This window comes from Lissotriton vulgaris, chromosome 2_1, assembly GCF_964263255.1.
Source record: "Lissotriton vulgaris chromosome 2_1, aLisVul1.2, whole genome shotgun sequence".
Taxonomy (NCBI): Eukaryota; Metazoa; Chordata; class Amphibia; order Caudata; family Salamandridae; genus Lissotriton; species Lissotriton vulgaris.
Window position 1 is genome coordinate 10,606,238 of NC_141687.1, and position 12,262 is coordinate 10,618,499.

The 12,262-nt window shown below is 42.8% G+C and overlaps 1 long non-coding RNA gene across 1 annotated transcript in view; it reads right to left on the reverse strand.

Moving 5' to 3' along the window:
* The window catches only part of LOC147729453 (uncharacterized), a 47,381-nt gene that overhangs the window by 19,570 nt on the left and 15,549 nt on the right, over positions 1-12,262 (reverse strand). Inside the window, exon 2 of the long non-coding RNA XR_015308546.1 lies at positions 9,270-9,341. This is a non-coding gene — a long non-coding RNA (uncharacterized LOC147729453). The remainder of the gene's footprint in view (positions 1-9,269; positions 9,342-12,262) is intronic.

Consider the following 12,262-nt stretch of genomic DNA (forward strand, 5'->3'; position numbering starts at 1 on the left):
TCTACAGAATACCCTTCCTCGTTCTTTAACAACCTGAAAATCGCTCACAGGCTTTGCAAAGCTATCAAAACTTGGCAGTTTCTATCCTTTTCTGTGCACTTGGTGGAGCGCTTGTTAGGTCCAGTAAGAAGATCAGTGGAGGGAAACCTTTAGTGACAGCCATGCACTTTACACATCCCTCAAAGAAATGTAATACAAAAAAATAAATTACTTGCTATTTTGTCATTTTCTATCACATTTAGAACTATGTAGGAAGCTGTTTTGTATGTGGTTATACCAATGTAAGGGCACCCCATCAAGAAAGTACATGCACCCGTAATTGGTTTACATAGCAGTAATTTCTAAGTAGCTGTTGTGCACACAATCAATCATGTGCTTTTTAAGCATGACTACTCACCCGTAAGGGTCTCAAGGCGCTGGGAAGGAGGGGAGGTGCAGGTTCCAGTCCATTAAGGAGGACGTCTATTGAAGAGGTTTCTCGTGAAGATGGGGAGTGATGTTGTCTGTCTGAGGTGGAGCACTAAAAGGTTCCAGGCTCTGGCCAAGAGGAAGGAGAAGGAGCGGCCTCCTGATCTTGTCTTCCTGGCTCTTGGAACCATGGTGTAGGAGAGCTAGGATGATCGTAAGGTCCTTTGGGCTGTATGAAATTCAAGTCGGCTGTTCAAGTATGCTGGTCATGTGTTGTGGAGGGCTTTGTGTGAGAATCTTGAGAGCGATTTTAGCATTGATGGGGAGCCAATGGTGTGTGCACAGGTGCTGGGAGATGTGGCAGTGTCTTGGCAGGTTGAGGACCAGTCTTGTGGTGGCATTCTGGATGTTTTGGAGCTTCCGGGTGAGGCTTTTGTTTATTCCGACCTACAGTGTGTTGCCGTAGTCAAGTTGTAGGCAGCCGCTTTTCATCCATTTGGGGACTGCTTCCATGCCTTCTTTAAAGTTGTATTTGACTGCATTGGGTTGATTGGATAGGGAGAGGATGAGTTGGGTGTCATCTGCGTGTGAAACAATGTTCAGTACATCGGTTCTGATGATGAGGGCAAGCAAAGCCATGTAGACGTCAAATGGAATTGGACTGAGGGAGGCACTGGGGGACTCCGCAAGTGGTTGGTGTAGGATCCGAGAAGAGAGGACAGAGTCTGACCCCCAGCGTTCTGCAGGAGAAGAAAGAGTAGATCCAGTCAAGGGCCTTGTCCTGGACTCCTGCGCTGTGAAGTCTGCATGGTAGGGTGCAGTGTGAAACTGTGTTGAAGGCCGCTGAGAGGTCAAGAAGGATGAGGGCTACTGTTTCTCCTCTGTCCTGGAGGGAGCGGATGTTGTCTGTTGCGGCCAGGAGTGCAGTTTCTGTACTGTGATTTTTATCTGAGGAATCGAGGATGTTGTGCTCTTCGATGAAGGTGGTGAGTTGGCTGTTGATTGCTTTCCTGATGACTTTTGGTGAGAATGGAAGCAGGGAGATGGGTCTGTAGTTTTTGAGGTTGGTGGGATCTACTGAGGGCTTCTTCAGGAAGGCGTTGATCTCAGCGTGCTTCCAGTTTTCGGGGAAGGGGGCGTTCGCTAGGCAGTGGTTGATGGTGTTGCGAAGCATTGGTGCGATGGTGTCTGCCAGCTCTGTTGAAGATGTGTTGGGGCAGAGGTACATGGGGGCCCCAGGGCGGATTGTCTTCGGTGGTGAGGGCTGTTTAGCTGTCAATCTTTGGCTTCAGGCTGTCAGGTGGCTGATAAGGCTTCAGTGTGTTGGCTGTCTTTGTTGAAGTTATCGTAAATGTTCTAGATTTTGTGTTGGATGCAGGTGCTGAGTTTGTTGTAGAGGACTTGTGAGGGAGGGATGCCAGTAGACTCTCTGGTGGGTTGGGCGAACTGAATGAGACACACACTCAAGTAGAAAAACTAAGACAATATAAAAAAACAGCACATCTTTCTATATAAATATTAATGCCAAGAACATCAGAATCAGGTAATAACTTTGTGAGTTATCAATTCTTTAAGCCATAGAAAATGTAATCAAATATTTTTTGAGGTGTGTACCTCAAACACAGCAATGTTATGCTATTGGAGAAACATACACTGCAGATGAATACCCTTAAACTATTTGGGGGTATGCCTTCTAGGTCTTAATGTGGTTAAGGGTCCAGCTGTGCGGGTTTACCTGTCCTGTTGAGTGCAGGTACAGAGGTTTTGATTGCATTGGTAGCCTCGAGCACTACATGTTAAGGTCTATAGAAGAAGAATCTGGTAAGGAATGGCTGCAAGTGGGAACTTGGGAGCGAGTCTGGCAGAGGCCAAATGGGGGCTCAACTCTTGAGAGTCTCCGGGGAAAAGGGACACAGTCAGTTTACATGGATATGGGCAAGGGAACTGACAAAACTGACCTTCTGGAGCAGTGAAGACGTCTTCCAGGCGAGATGCACCCTTGGTGGGACCAATGGCCAGCAAATGTGGTTGGTGCCTGTAGCTATACGTGGTCCATCCACAGGGAGAAGGTGCTTGGTTATTTAAGGGGAGAACAGTTCTCAAAGGGTTTGAGGAGGCTGCTCAGCTTCTTGACAAGTCAAGCTTTGTAATTGTTGTAATTGTTGCAGTGCAAGCAGCCAGGCAGGGTTTGGTGCTAATTTCGGTGCAGGACATCTGTTCTCATGACTTCAGCTCTTCTCTGTCCTTCTTGTGGTTCCCAGGAGACAAATTGAAGTTCACAGTGTTAGGGGTCTCCCTAAATACTGTATTTAGGAATATTCAGTGGTAGAGTAGCATGGGGTAGTAGCTGGAATGACTATCCCGCAATATGTTCACTTCTTGTGAGGAGTGGGCCTAATCCTGGTTTAATTAGAAAAAAGATGATGAAAGCCTTCCCCAACTGTCCATGTCAGGGGGCCCTCGTTGTGGGTATGCCCGGACTGTATATTTGACACGCCTTCTGGCTAGTTAATTTCCTCCTACTCTGTTACCAAATGGGCCATTGGGCGGGGGTACAATTCCCCAGGACTGGGGAAGCCATGGTTGCACATCACTAGTCATCCGGCTGGAGGAAGTGTGAACTCCTTCCTCTAGAGCAGGCATTGATTCTGGCTTGTGAGAGCCTGTGCTCTCACCTACAAGGATCAAATGCTTGCCTGTGAGGGTAGGTTTGATCATACCAGTCAGCCACCACACTAGTAGACAAGTAGGTTTCCCACTGGGTGCATGATTTCCTAAATCAGATACTGTCTTCAGTATTTATTTATCAAGACATAATGTTTGATACCAAACACCAGCATGTTCAGTGATGCCATTACGTAGCTCATAATGCGCAGTGTCTAGTACAAATAATTGAGATTTATTCCATGCTCTCTTGTAATGTCTAGCAATGCAACTAGCCATCACAGCGGCATATCTGATAGTGCAGGGGTGCCCTCACATGTAATATAATGTGCCCTGCCTTAGGGCTCTAAGACTGGCTATAGGGATGACTTAACGATATGAATAACAGTGTAATTGGGCATTGCAGACATAATGTATGAATGGTTGTGTTTTCAGAAGGGCTTGCCCCCTTTCATGCATCCTGCAGTGGCAGTCTGCATACAGCCGGGTGCCGGAGGAACCATTCATCAGGGACTTACACAGGTTCTAAAGCCCTTGAGAAATTGGGTTGCAATTTAATATGTGTCTTTTTTTAGGGAAAGAGCTCTGGCACTGAAGCCTAGTTAGCATTATCAATCAATCAATGCTTACAGTACACTTCTTTTATTGACACAGCTTCAAGTACCTTCGCACTATGTATTTTCTTTTTGTATGTTCCTTGATGTATTAATCGAGAATGCAATTGGAAATACTAATGTATTGTAGGCAGAAGCATATGTATAAAACCTTATTAACTATTGGTCCAATCTTCAAAATGGCACCTTACTGCACTCAATGCAATATCTCTATGATATGAAATGGTATAGATGAGTTTTACACATTTCAGAATGTGGGATAATTGTAATGATTAATGTGGGCACTTGAATAGGCAGTTACGTACATGCAGGATTATCTCCATATTTATTGATGAGCAATATTTCTAATGAAAATGTCATTCACTTGACATCTACAGTAAGAATGTTGTATGAATGTTCAGGTTTTTTAACATATTTAAGATATTTTGATGTTCAAGAAACTGAATAAAGTATTTTTGATGAGCTTGTGCCTCCACTATGCACTACTTATGACCTGACATGCTATATCAGTCATAAAATGTTATTTGACATAATTTATGACGTCACTGATGACATCACAAATTACATAATTGATGGCATCATTGGGGACAAAAACTTTTAAAACCCTCTTTCATCTTCCTCAAAATTCCTCCGGCACAGATAAAATTGGAATTTGGATTAGCTAACCAATCATTTGCACGAAAAGGCAAATTTTTAAAAGTATGGTACAGCATAAAAAATGATAAGGCAAATCAAATTTCCCAACTGTTATGGCAGGAAATACATATAAATAGTAAATTATACGCCTGAAAATATTTACATGCTGCTCTTGATGAATACTCAGCAACTCCCATTTGGAACACGACAATAAAAACAGAATCATTCAAAAGATCTATCAATAATATAACAAAACATGTATCACAACTTAGGGATAAAGACTCTTTTGTAAAAATAAAACATGCTTGGCAACTAACAAATGGTTTCCCAAAGGTGAAAGTACAACCATACCTGGAAACCTATGGTCCCTAAAGCACAAGCGCATTTTCATAAAAGTTTGTATTGGTGGAATTCCCGCAACATGTCATCTTATGCCATGGCTACGAACAGAGGAACCATCACATAGTCGTTTATGAAAACATTATCCACTTGCTGTGTGTATTCCCAGAACTAAAAACTGTAACAAAAACCATTCTTAAAGGGCATTTTAACGCACGAGGAGTTCGGAATTGCAGGCAAACTTTGATAAAGTGCTTACAATCAGACGATATAACATTAAACTCAGCCTTTGTAAAGTTTTTTATAAGTACTGTATCAAAATTAGACCAGCAGATTTAAATTAATATGTATTTTATGATGTATATTTATATGTTAATAGTGTTATCAAACTGATATCATCAAAGTTCAACTATTTAAAAATAAGGCATCAATTATTCATGTTTTTACCTCCTACTGTTTTTACTTCTTTTTTTATAAATTCTGGTTTTATAGTGTAAGATTTTGAGTAATCAAACAATAAAAAATGAACTTGAACTTGATGACTTCATCCAATAAGTGTGCTAGTTTTTTATAGTTTACATAGCATCAGGTAATTACCATAGCACTTTTCTACCTAATTCTGTACAGCCTGGGTCCAGCTAATGCATGTGTTTACGAAACATATGTGCTCCTCATGCATCATAGGTGTTTGTTTAACCCCTTGCATGCTCATGACGCCCCCTCCCCCCCATCCCCCAGCACAGCAGGGGAATCTGCCGAGCAGGGAAGGGGTTAAAGTTATTGTGTATTTTTATATCTCTGTACTGAAGAATAACAATGTGTGAAGGTGACAGTTGACAATTTGTGTTCACTATGTTTCACACACGTTTTTTCAGTAATTTTAAAAACGTTTTTTAAGTATTTTAAGCAGCCTTGAGGTTTAGACAGAAATATTTAATTTTGCGAATTTATACTTAACTTATAACTGGGTTCATCAGGTATTATGCAATGCAGAAGGACCTGTTTTGCTCCAGAAGATAGGCTGTGTATATGTATATGATCTTTAGCACCTTCAGGTAGTGCTTATTTGAACAAATAGCTTATTTTATCAAGTAGGACCCTTTTTGCCAAATGTTCACTGTTCTTAGTAGATAATCTCTAGTAATCTAGTGTATTTCTCAGGAGAGTTTCACTGCCTGCAGTCTTGTATAGTAAAAACTCTCTCCAAATAGTAAATATTGTTTACAGTACCCACTTCTCCACTCATACAACTGAATTTCTCAATGTAAGTTCAGTAACTGCCAGGGGGTTGATACAGATTAAAGCTTTCCATTTAGGGCATTACTTTTGGAGCAGTATTTTTTAAAAACTTGAATTTCTCTGAACAGTAGAGTAACGATTGAGCACTGTGTGCAATACCTGTGGTTGATTAATAATGTGAAGTGTATGATATCGGGGCAATATGGATGATAACCCATTCTTTCCACATTTAACACCTTGGCTGCGCAGGATATTTCTCTGCTGTGCTGGGCCATAATGATAATGGGTGTGGTCATGACGAGCTCAGCTCGTCATGAGCACCGAAGGGGTTAAGGGAGTTGTTCATCCGATGGCAATAATGTGGCCTCATATTCTTCTGAGCTATTTTGCACTCACATTCCGAGCTCTAATGCTATGCCCATTTATAGCGCAAAGTGTACAAAATAACCTTGGATGATGTCACCAGAGCTGTCATCAGAAATGTCATCAATGATTTTAACTGGGATTGTCTCAGTGATGCTATCAATGATGTGGTGCAATATGTGAAGTTGTGTGCAGTGCATGGTGAAGGCACAATCCACTGACATATTCACCTAACTATAACATCACTTCAACCTTTGTTTGTTCTTTAAGTGAATATGTATATAAATACAGCTGTATATAGATATATTATACATTCTAATAGGTTATATTATGTCATTGTGAGATAATGTTATTCTGTGCAGTAGTATGTACTTATAGTATGTTGTAATGCTGGTATGCAACATTAAGTGTCACAGCAAACAAATTATGGGCGGAATGCTGACAATGCAAACATTCTCCCCCAGTCAAAAGATCTGGGTTAAAAACATTGCCTTTTGTCCACTTTGCCACCCCAGCCCTTTGCAAATAAGTCTTGACGCTGTGCCTCATGGGGACAGTCCAGACCGTACAATGAATTAAGGCCCATATCTCTGTCCTGGGATGAATGTGTGACATTGTTATGCATTCTGTCCAATATTTTTTTTGCATTTGTCACCCTGAGTGGGACTGGTATGCCTAGACGGGTGTCCCGTGCTCGCCATGCCACTGGAGTAAAACTATCCTGGCTGATGAGGGCTAAAAGCCTAAAACCAGTCCTAGGATGCTTGTTTCTAGTCCAGGGAGGACCTGGCCTGGCAGTTTGGGCTGGACTGTTCCCATTGGGTGCAGGGTCATGGCTGATTTTCATATGGCTGGGTCCAAACTGGAATGTTAAGATATGTTATATGGTTTTATATAGCGTTCAGCTTCCCCAGCCAAGGGGCTTCCCGGCGCTATCACAGACAAGAAGGGCAGGCTGCCCCAAACAGGAAGCACAACAAAACTCAACATAACAGCTGTCTGGAGCTTACTTCAAAGGAAAGAGATGGGTCTTAATGGCCTTTCTGAAAGTCAGCAGGTCCTCTAAGCCATGGATCTGGGACAGCAAAGCGTTCCATAGTTTAGCAGCAAGGTAGCGGAACGAACGGCCGCCCATCCAGGAACGTTTCATCCGTGGAACCGCTACCAAGGGCCGACCCTCAGAGCACAGTGCACGCAGGGGAACATAAAGGGTCAGTAGCGTACAGAGCATCGGTGGAGTGGCGAGCTTTAGAATCTTAAAAGAGAGAAAAAGAGCTTTAAATTGGATCCGCTTTGCCACAGGGAGCCAAGGAAGTTTGCTAATAGTATCGGCAATCGGATGGAAACGTGGAAGTCCTACCAGGGTTCTCGCTGCCGCATTTTGTATATGCTGCATTCTCCTGATCTCTGCCTGGTTAGCCCCTAGCAGCAAGGAGCTAGCATAGTCCAGGTGAGAGAGGATAGTCGATTGCACTATTAGCTGGCGGGTAGGAGGGTCAAAAAATTGAGACCCCGTAGGAGCCCAAAACACATAGCTGCCATTTCTTCAGTATGGGTGCAGATACTGAGAGAGGAGTCTATTCATACCGCAAGATTTTTAACTTCTGTTTTGGGATCCGGGATTTGACCTAGTGTATTCGGCCACCACTGTTCACCCCAGAAGTTGGCGTTTTTTACCCACTAGCAGAACCTCTGGCTTACTCGCATTTAACTGCAAGTAATTAGCAGTCATCCAGTTAGCCACGGTCGTCAGGCCATTCTTAAACCTGGAGGCGCACTGAGGGGAATCATCTGCCAGGGCAACCACTAGCTACGTGTTGTCCACATATGAGACTATTGAGAGTTCCCATTGCTTGGCAACCGCAGCCAGTGGCTGAACATAGAGATTGAACAAAGTGGGACTGAGCACCGAGCCCCGAGGGACCCCCTGCTCAATAGATCATTCCTGGGATAGAAACGGGGGAGTGGAAACCCGGAAGGATCTTCCAGTTAGAAAGGATCTGAACCACTCCAAGGCCTGGCCCATGACACCTGCTTCTTCCAGACGATGTAACAGATCACCATGCGAGACCGTGTCAAAGGTGGCACTCAGATCCAGTAGAATCAGTGCCGCCGTTTGACCAGAGTCAAGAATGGTCCGCAGGTGTTCGGTCATGGCTAGAAGCGCCATCTCTGTGCTGTGACCGCAGCGGAAGCCATGCTGAGAGGCATCCAGAATGTTATTGGAGCACATAAAGCTGGTAAGAGTACTATTAACGTCTGACTCTGCTACCTTAGCCACCCAAGGGAGAAGGGAGATTGGCCTAAAATTCTCAGGTTTGGTAGGATCCAGCATTACTTTTTGATAATAGGGGATACCCACACCTGTTTTCACTTCGCTGGTTTCACAGCCGACAGAAAGGAGGAATTTATTATCTGACGGTGGAGAGTCAACAAAAGCGAGGATGCCTCCCCAAATTGGGCGGGTTTTAGGGGGTCGGTAGGAGAGCCAGACTTAATTTTCCCACCCAGTCTTTTGAGCTCTTCATGGGAGATTCCAGGGATCACTATGAGTCTGGTGGTCGGCTCAGGACTGGAAAGGATAGATCTCTAAGGTACTGGTATGGGTGAAAAGGACCTATAAATTACACAAACGTTCTCCACGAAGAAGGACGCCAATAGCATGGTGAGCAAAAAAAACATGGATTTAGGCCCAGGTCTCCTTACTCGGGTGAATGTATGACATTGTTCTGCATTCTGTCCATCAAGTGTTCTTTTTGCATTATTTATGCAACATTATGTCACACCAGCATGTGTACTTCCCAGAGGCATCAAACACTCTTTCTGGTTCTTCTGTTGCCCTATAGAGGACCTGAAGAGGCCATATAATTTTGCTGCACAAAATCCACAATAAATACATACATGCATTAGATCATCACTTTAGTTCGTGTTTTCTCTTGCACTAAAAGCTGTACATGTATAAATCATCAGACAGTATAATTACCCTGTAAGACAAACAGCACTCACCATAAGGTCCCAAGTCTGCAGATGCCCTCTGGGCAAGAAGCAGAAACACAATGTACCCCCACATTTGAAAATCTGAAAGAGAGGGTACATTTTGTCAATATTAGTGAGAATGTCATAGTTTGCAACTGTTTTTTAGCCACTGCCAATTGGTAATGTCATAGATGTAATAATTGTGGTTATAATTGATATCAAGGTGCAGACTTCCCTCCTGACTTTGCACAATACTAGTCACTTGAACACATCAGGTAATGGTAAGAATATCCAGCGCTGTGGGACGTGCACTGTGTAAGATCAGCTTCACCCCTTCTAGGCTTCAGTTCATGAATGCACTTGTGTTAGGATTTTTCTAAATTTAGTAGTAGTAAAGTTAGGACTCCTAACTTTAGGACTCCTAAACTGAGAAAAATACTAAATTTAAGATTTTCGGTATTAACCGAAGGCATTTAGGAGTCCTAACGTTAGGAGTCCTAACTTTACTACTACTAAATTGAGAAAAATCCTAATTTTAAGACTTTTGGTATTCACAGAAAGCATTCAGGATTTCTAAAGTTAGGAGTCCTAACTTTACTACTACTAAACTGATAAAAATCCTAATTTTAAGACTTTCGGTATTCACAGAAGGCATTTAGGAGTCCTAAAGTAAAGTTAGGACTACTAACTTCTGTGAATACCGAAATGAGTAAGTGCCTTCTGTGAATACCGAAATGAGTAAGTGCATTCTGTGAATACCAAAATAGTAGTAAGTTTAGGATTGAGTCTTAAGTTCATTCTGTGAATCGGGCCCTGTGTTCTTATCTATGTTGTACCTGCCAATACCATTGCAATAGTAGTTATAAATACTAGTAAATTAATCATCTGTAAACTCATTGTAAGCTCATTAATGGTATCATCTGAGGTCAGTGTAGGGTATGTATATGTAACACCCCTAAAAGGTGTGAATACCCTATATTTGATTAGTGAGTAAATGCCAAAGTTAGCTTGTGTGGTCTTTAAATGACCCCCTCTCTGACCCTTGGGTGCATCCACTTGTTGGCATTTAAATTGGAATTTAAAACTGCGTCAGACTTACATTATATTACATATAGACTCAGATACCGTAAGTAAAGACTGCGCTGACTATATTAATTAAACACTCAGTCACATACTATATTGCATACTTGTAACGCACTCTTGCATGGCTTAGATGTCCTTGCCAATCACTCCTAATTCACACATATGTTCCCTATACACTGGGACACCACTATTTGCTGTAATCTTAAGTCCTACCGCTAGCATATCTTCCACTCAGAGTTAAATGTCAGTGACTTAATCTCCTGCTCTCTCCATAGCCCTGCAGTCTCCGCTGTCACCCCTCTGAGAGGTGAATACATCACCTCAATTTGTGAGAATCTCCTGCCTATCCATTTATCTTCTGTTGCTCATGCAAAGAGGATCATTGCCCATATTAAACCTCCTATCACTCTTTCCAAGAGATAAATACATCCTACTCACTCTGCAGTCACTACCTCAGAAAGGTAAATACATGCTACTCCTTCTGCTGTTGGTAGCGCAGAGAGGTATGTTCCTCCTGCTCACTCTATGGGAGTCTGCATTATCTCAGTCACATCTATTTGCAGTTAAATAACCCCTATTTGATGTCTGAAACTCACAATCATGGATATGTATTGTTTATCTATTTCTCAGGGAGTTTAGGAAAATAAAAACTCTGGTTCAGAGTGCTGTGCCCAGGCCTGTATCTAATGTTGACATATTCCTCCTTAACTTCCAGTCTACCCTCTGCCACATCAGCGACTGGATGGGGGTTAATCACCTCAAGCTCAACCCCGACAAGACAGAATTGGTGCTTGTCGGGGGAGCTGCAAACCCATGGAAATCTACCTTTGGCCTGTGAGCCTAGGTCCCCCCCCCTGAGTACTGTTGACTCAGCAAAAAGTCTGGGAGTCATCGTCAGTAATGTTCTCACGATGAAGCCCCAGATCAATGCTGTAGTCTCGTCGAGCTTCTTCTAGCTTCATAAAATTCAGAAGATTGCCCGCTTTTTGACCACTGAGGCCCTCACCCTGGTCCTGCTAGCTTTAGTCATTTCGAGGATTTATTATGCCAATTCTCATTATGCAGGTATCCCGTCCGATTTAGTGAAGAGACTGCAGCTCGTTCAGAACCAGGCTGCACGCCTCATTTACCATCAACCTAGGCATCAACATGTAAGCCCTCTGTTAAAATCCCTCCATTGGCTCCCTGTGTCCGAGCGGCGTAAATTTAAGCTGGGCTGTACCATCTTTAAGTCTCTCGCCGGCATGAGACCCCTCTTTATTTCTTCACTATTGCACTCTTATGTTCCCTCTCGTAATCTTCGTTCCGCCCACCAGGCCCTACTTAAGGTCCCGGTTTTTAAATGTAAGAAACATGGAGGACTAAGATTTTCATTTCTTGCTCCTTCCTTTTAGAATTCACTTCCTCTAAGTGTTAGAACTGCCTCTCCCTATGCACGTTTCAGGTCCCTTCTCAAAGCTCACTTATTCTGTAATGCTTATCACTAATGCCCTTGCTTTGCGGACTGTCTTTTCCCTGCTGCTCGAGCGCCAAGAAACCGCTAGGTGTTAGTTGCGCTTTAGAAGTAATTTTTACATTACATTACATTACATATTTTTCTAAGAGAGTTAAATGCCACACACTCACTTTCCCTAATACCCTGTACTGCACCCAAGTCTTCCATCACTTTCTTATTGAGATAAATACCTTATGTTCACTGCCTGTGATCCCTTGTACCCCATGCTCACTGCCTCTAATCTCTTACACCCCATACTGGCTGCCCATAATCTCCTGCACTATCTGCATTGCTGCCTTGCCTTCTTTATCAGATTAAATACCCCCTACTCACTGTTTCTAAACTCTTATATCCCATTGCCACTATCTGTAATCTCTTGCACTACCCGCAATGCTGCCATCTCTCCCTTATTGAGTTAAATACCCCATACTCATTGTCTCTAATC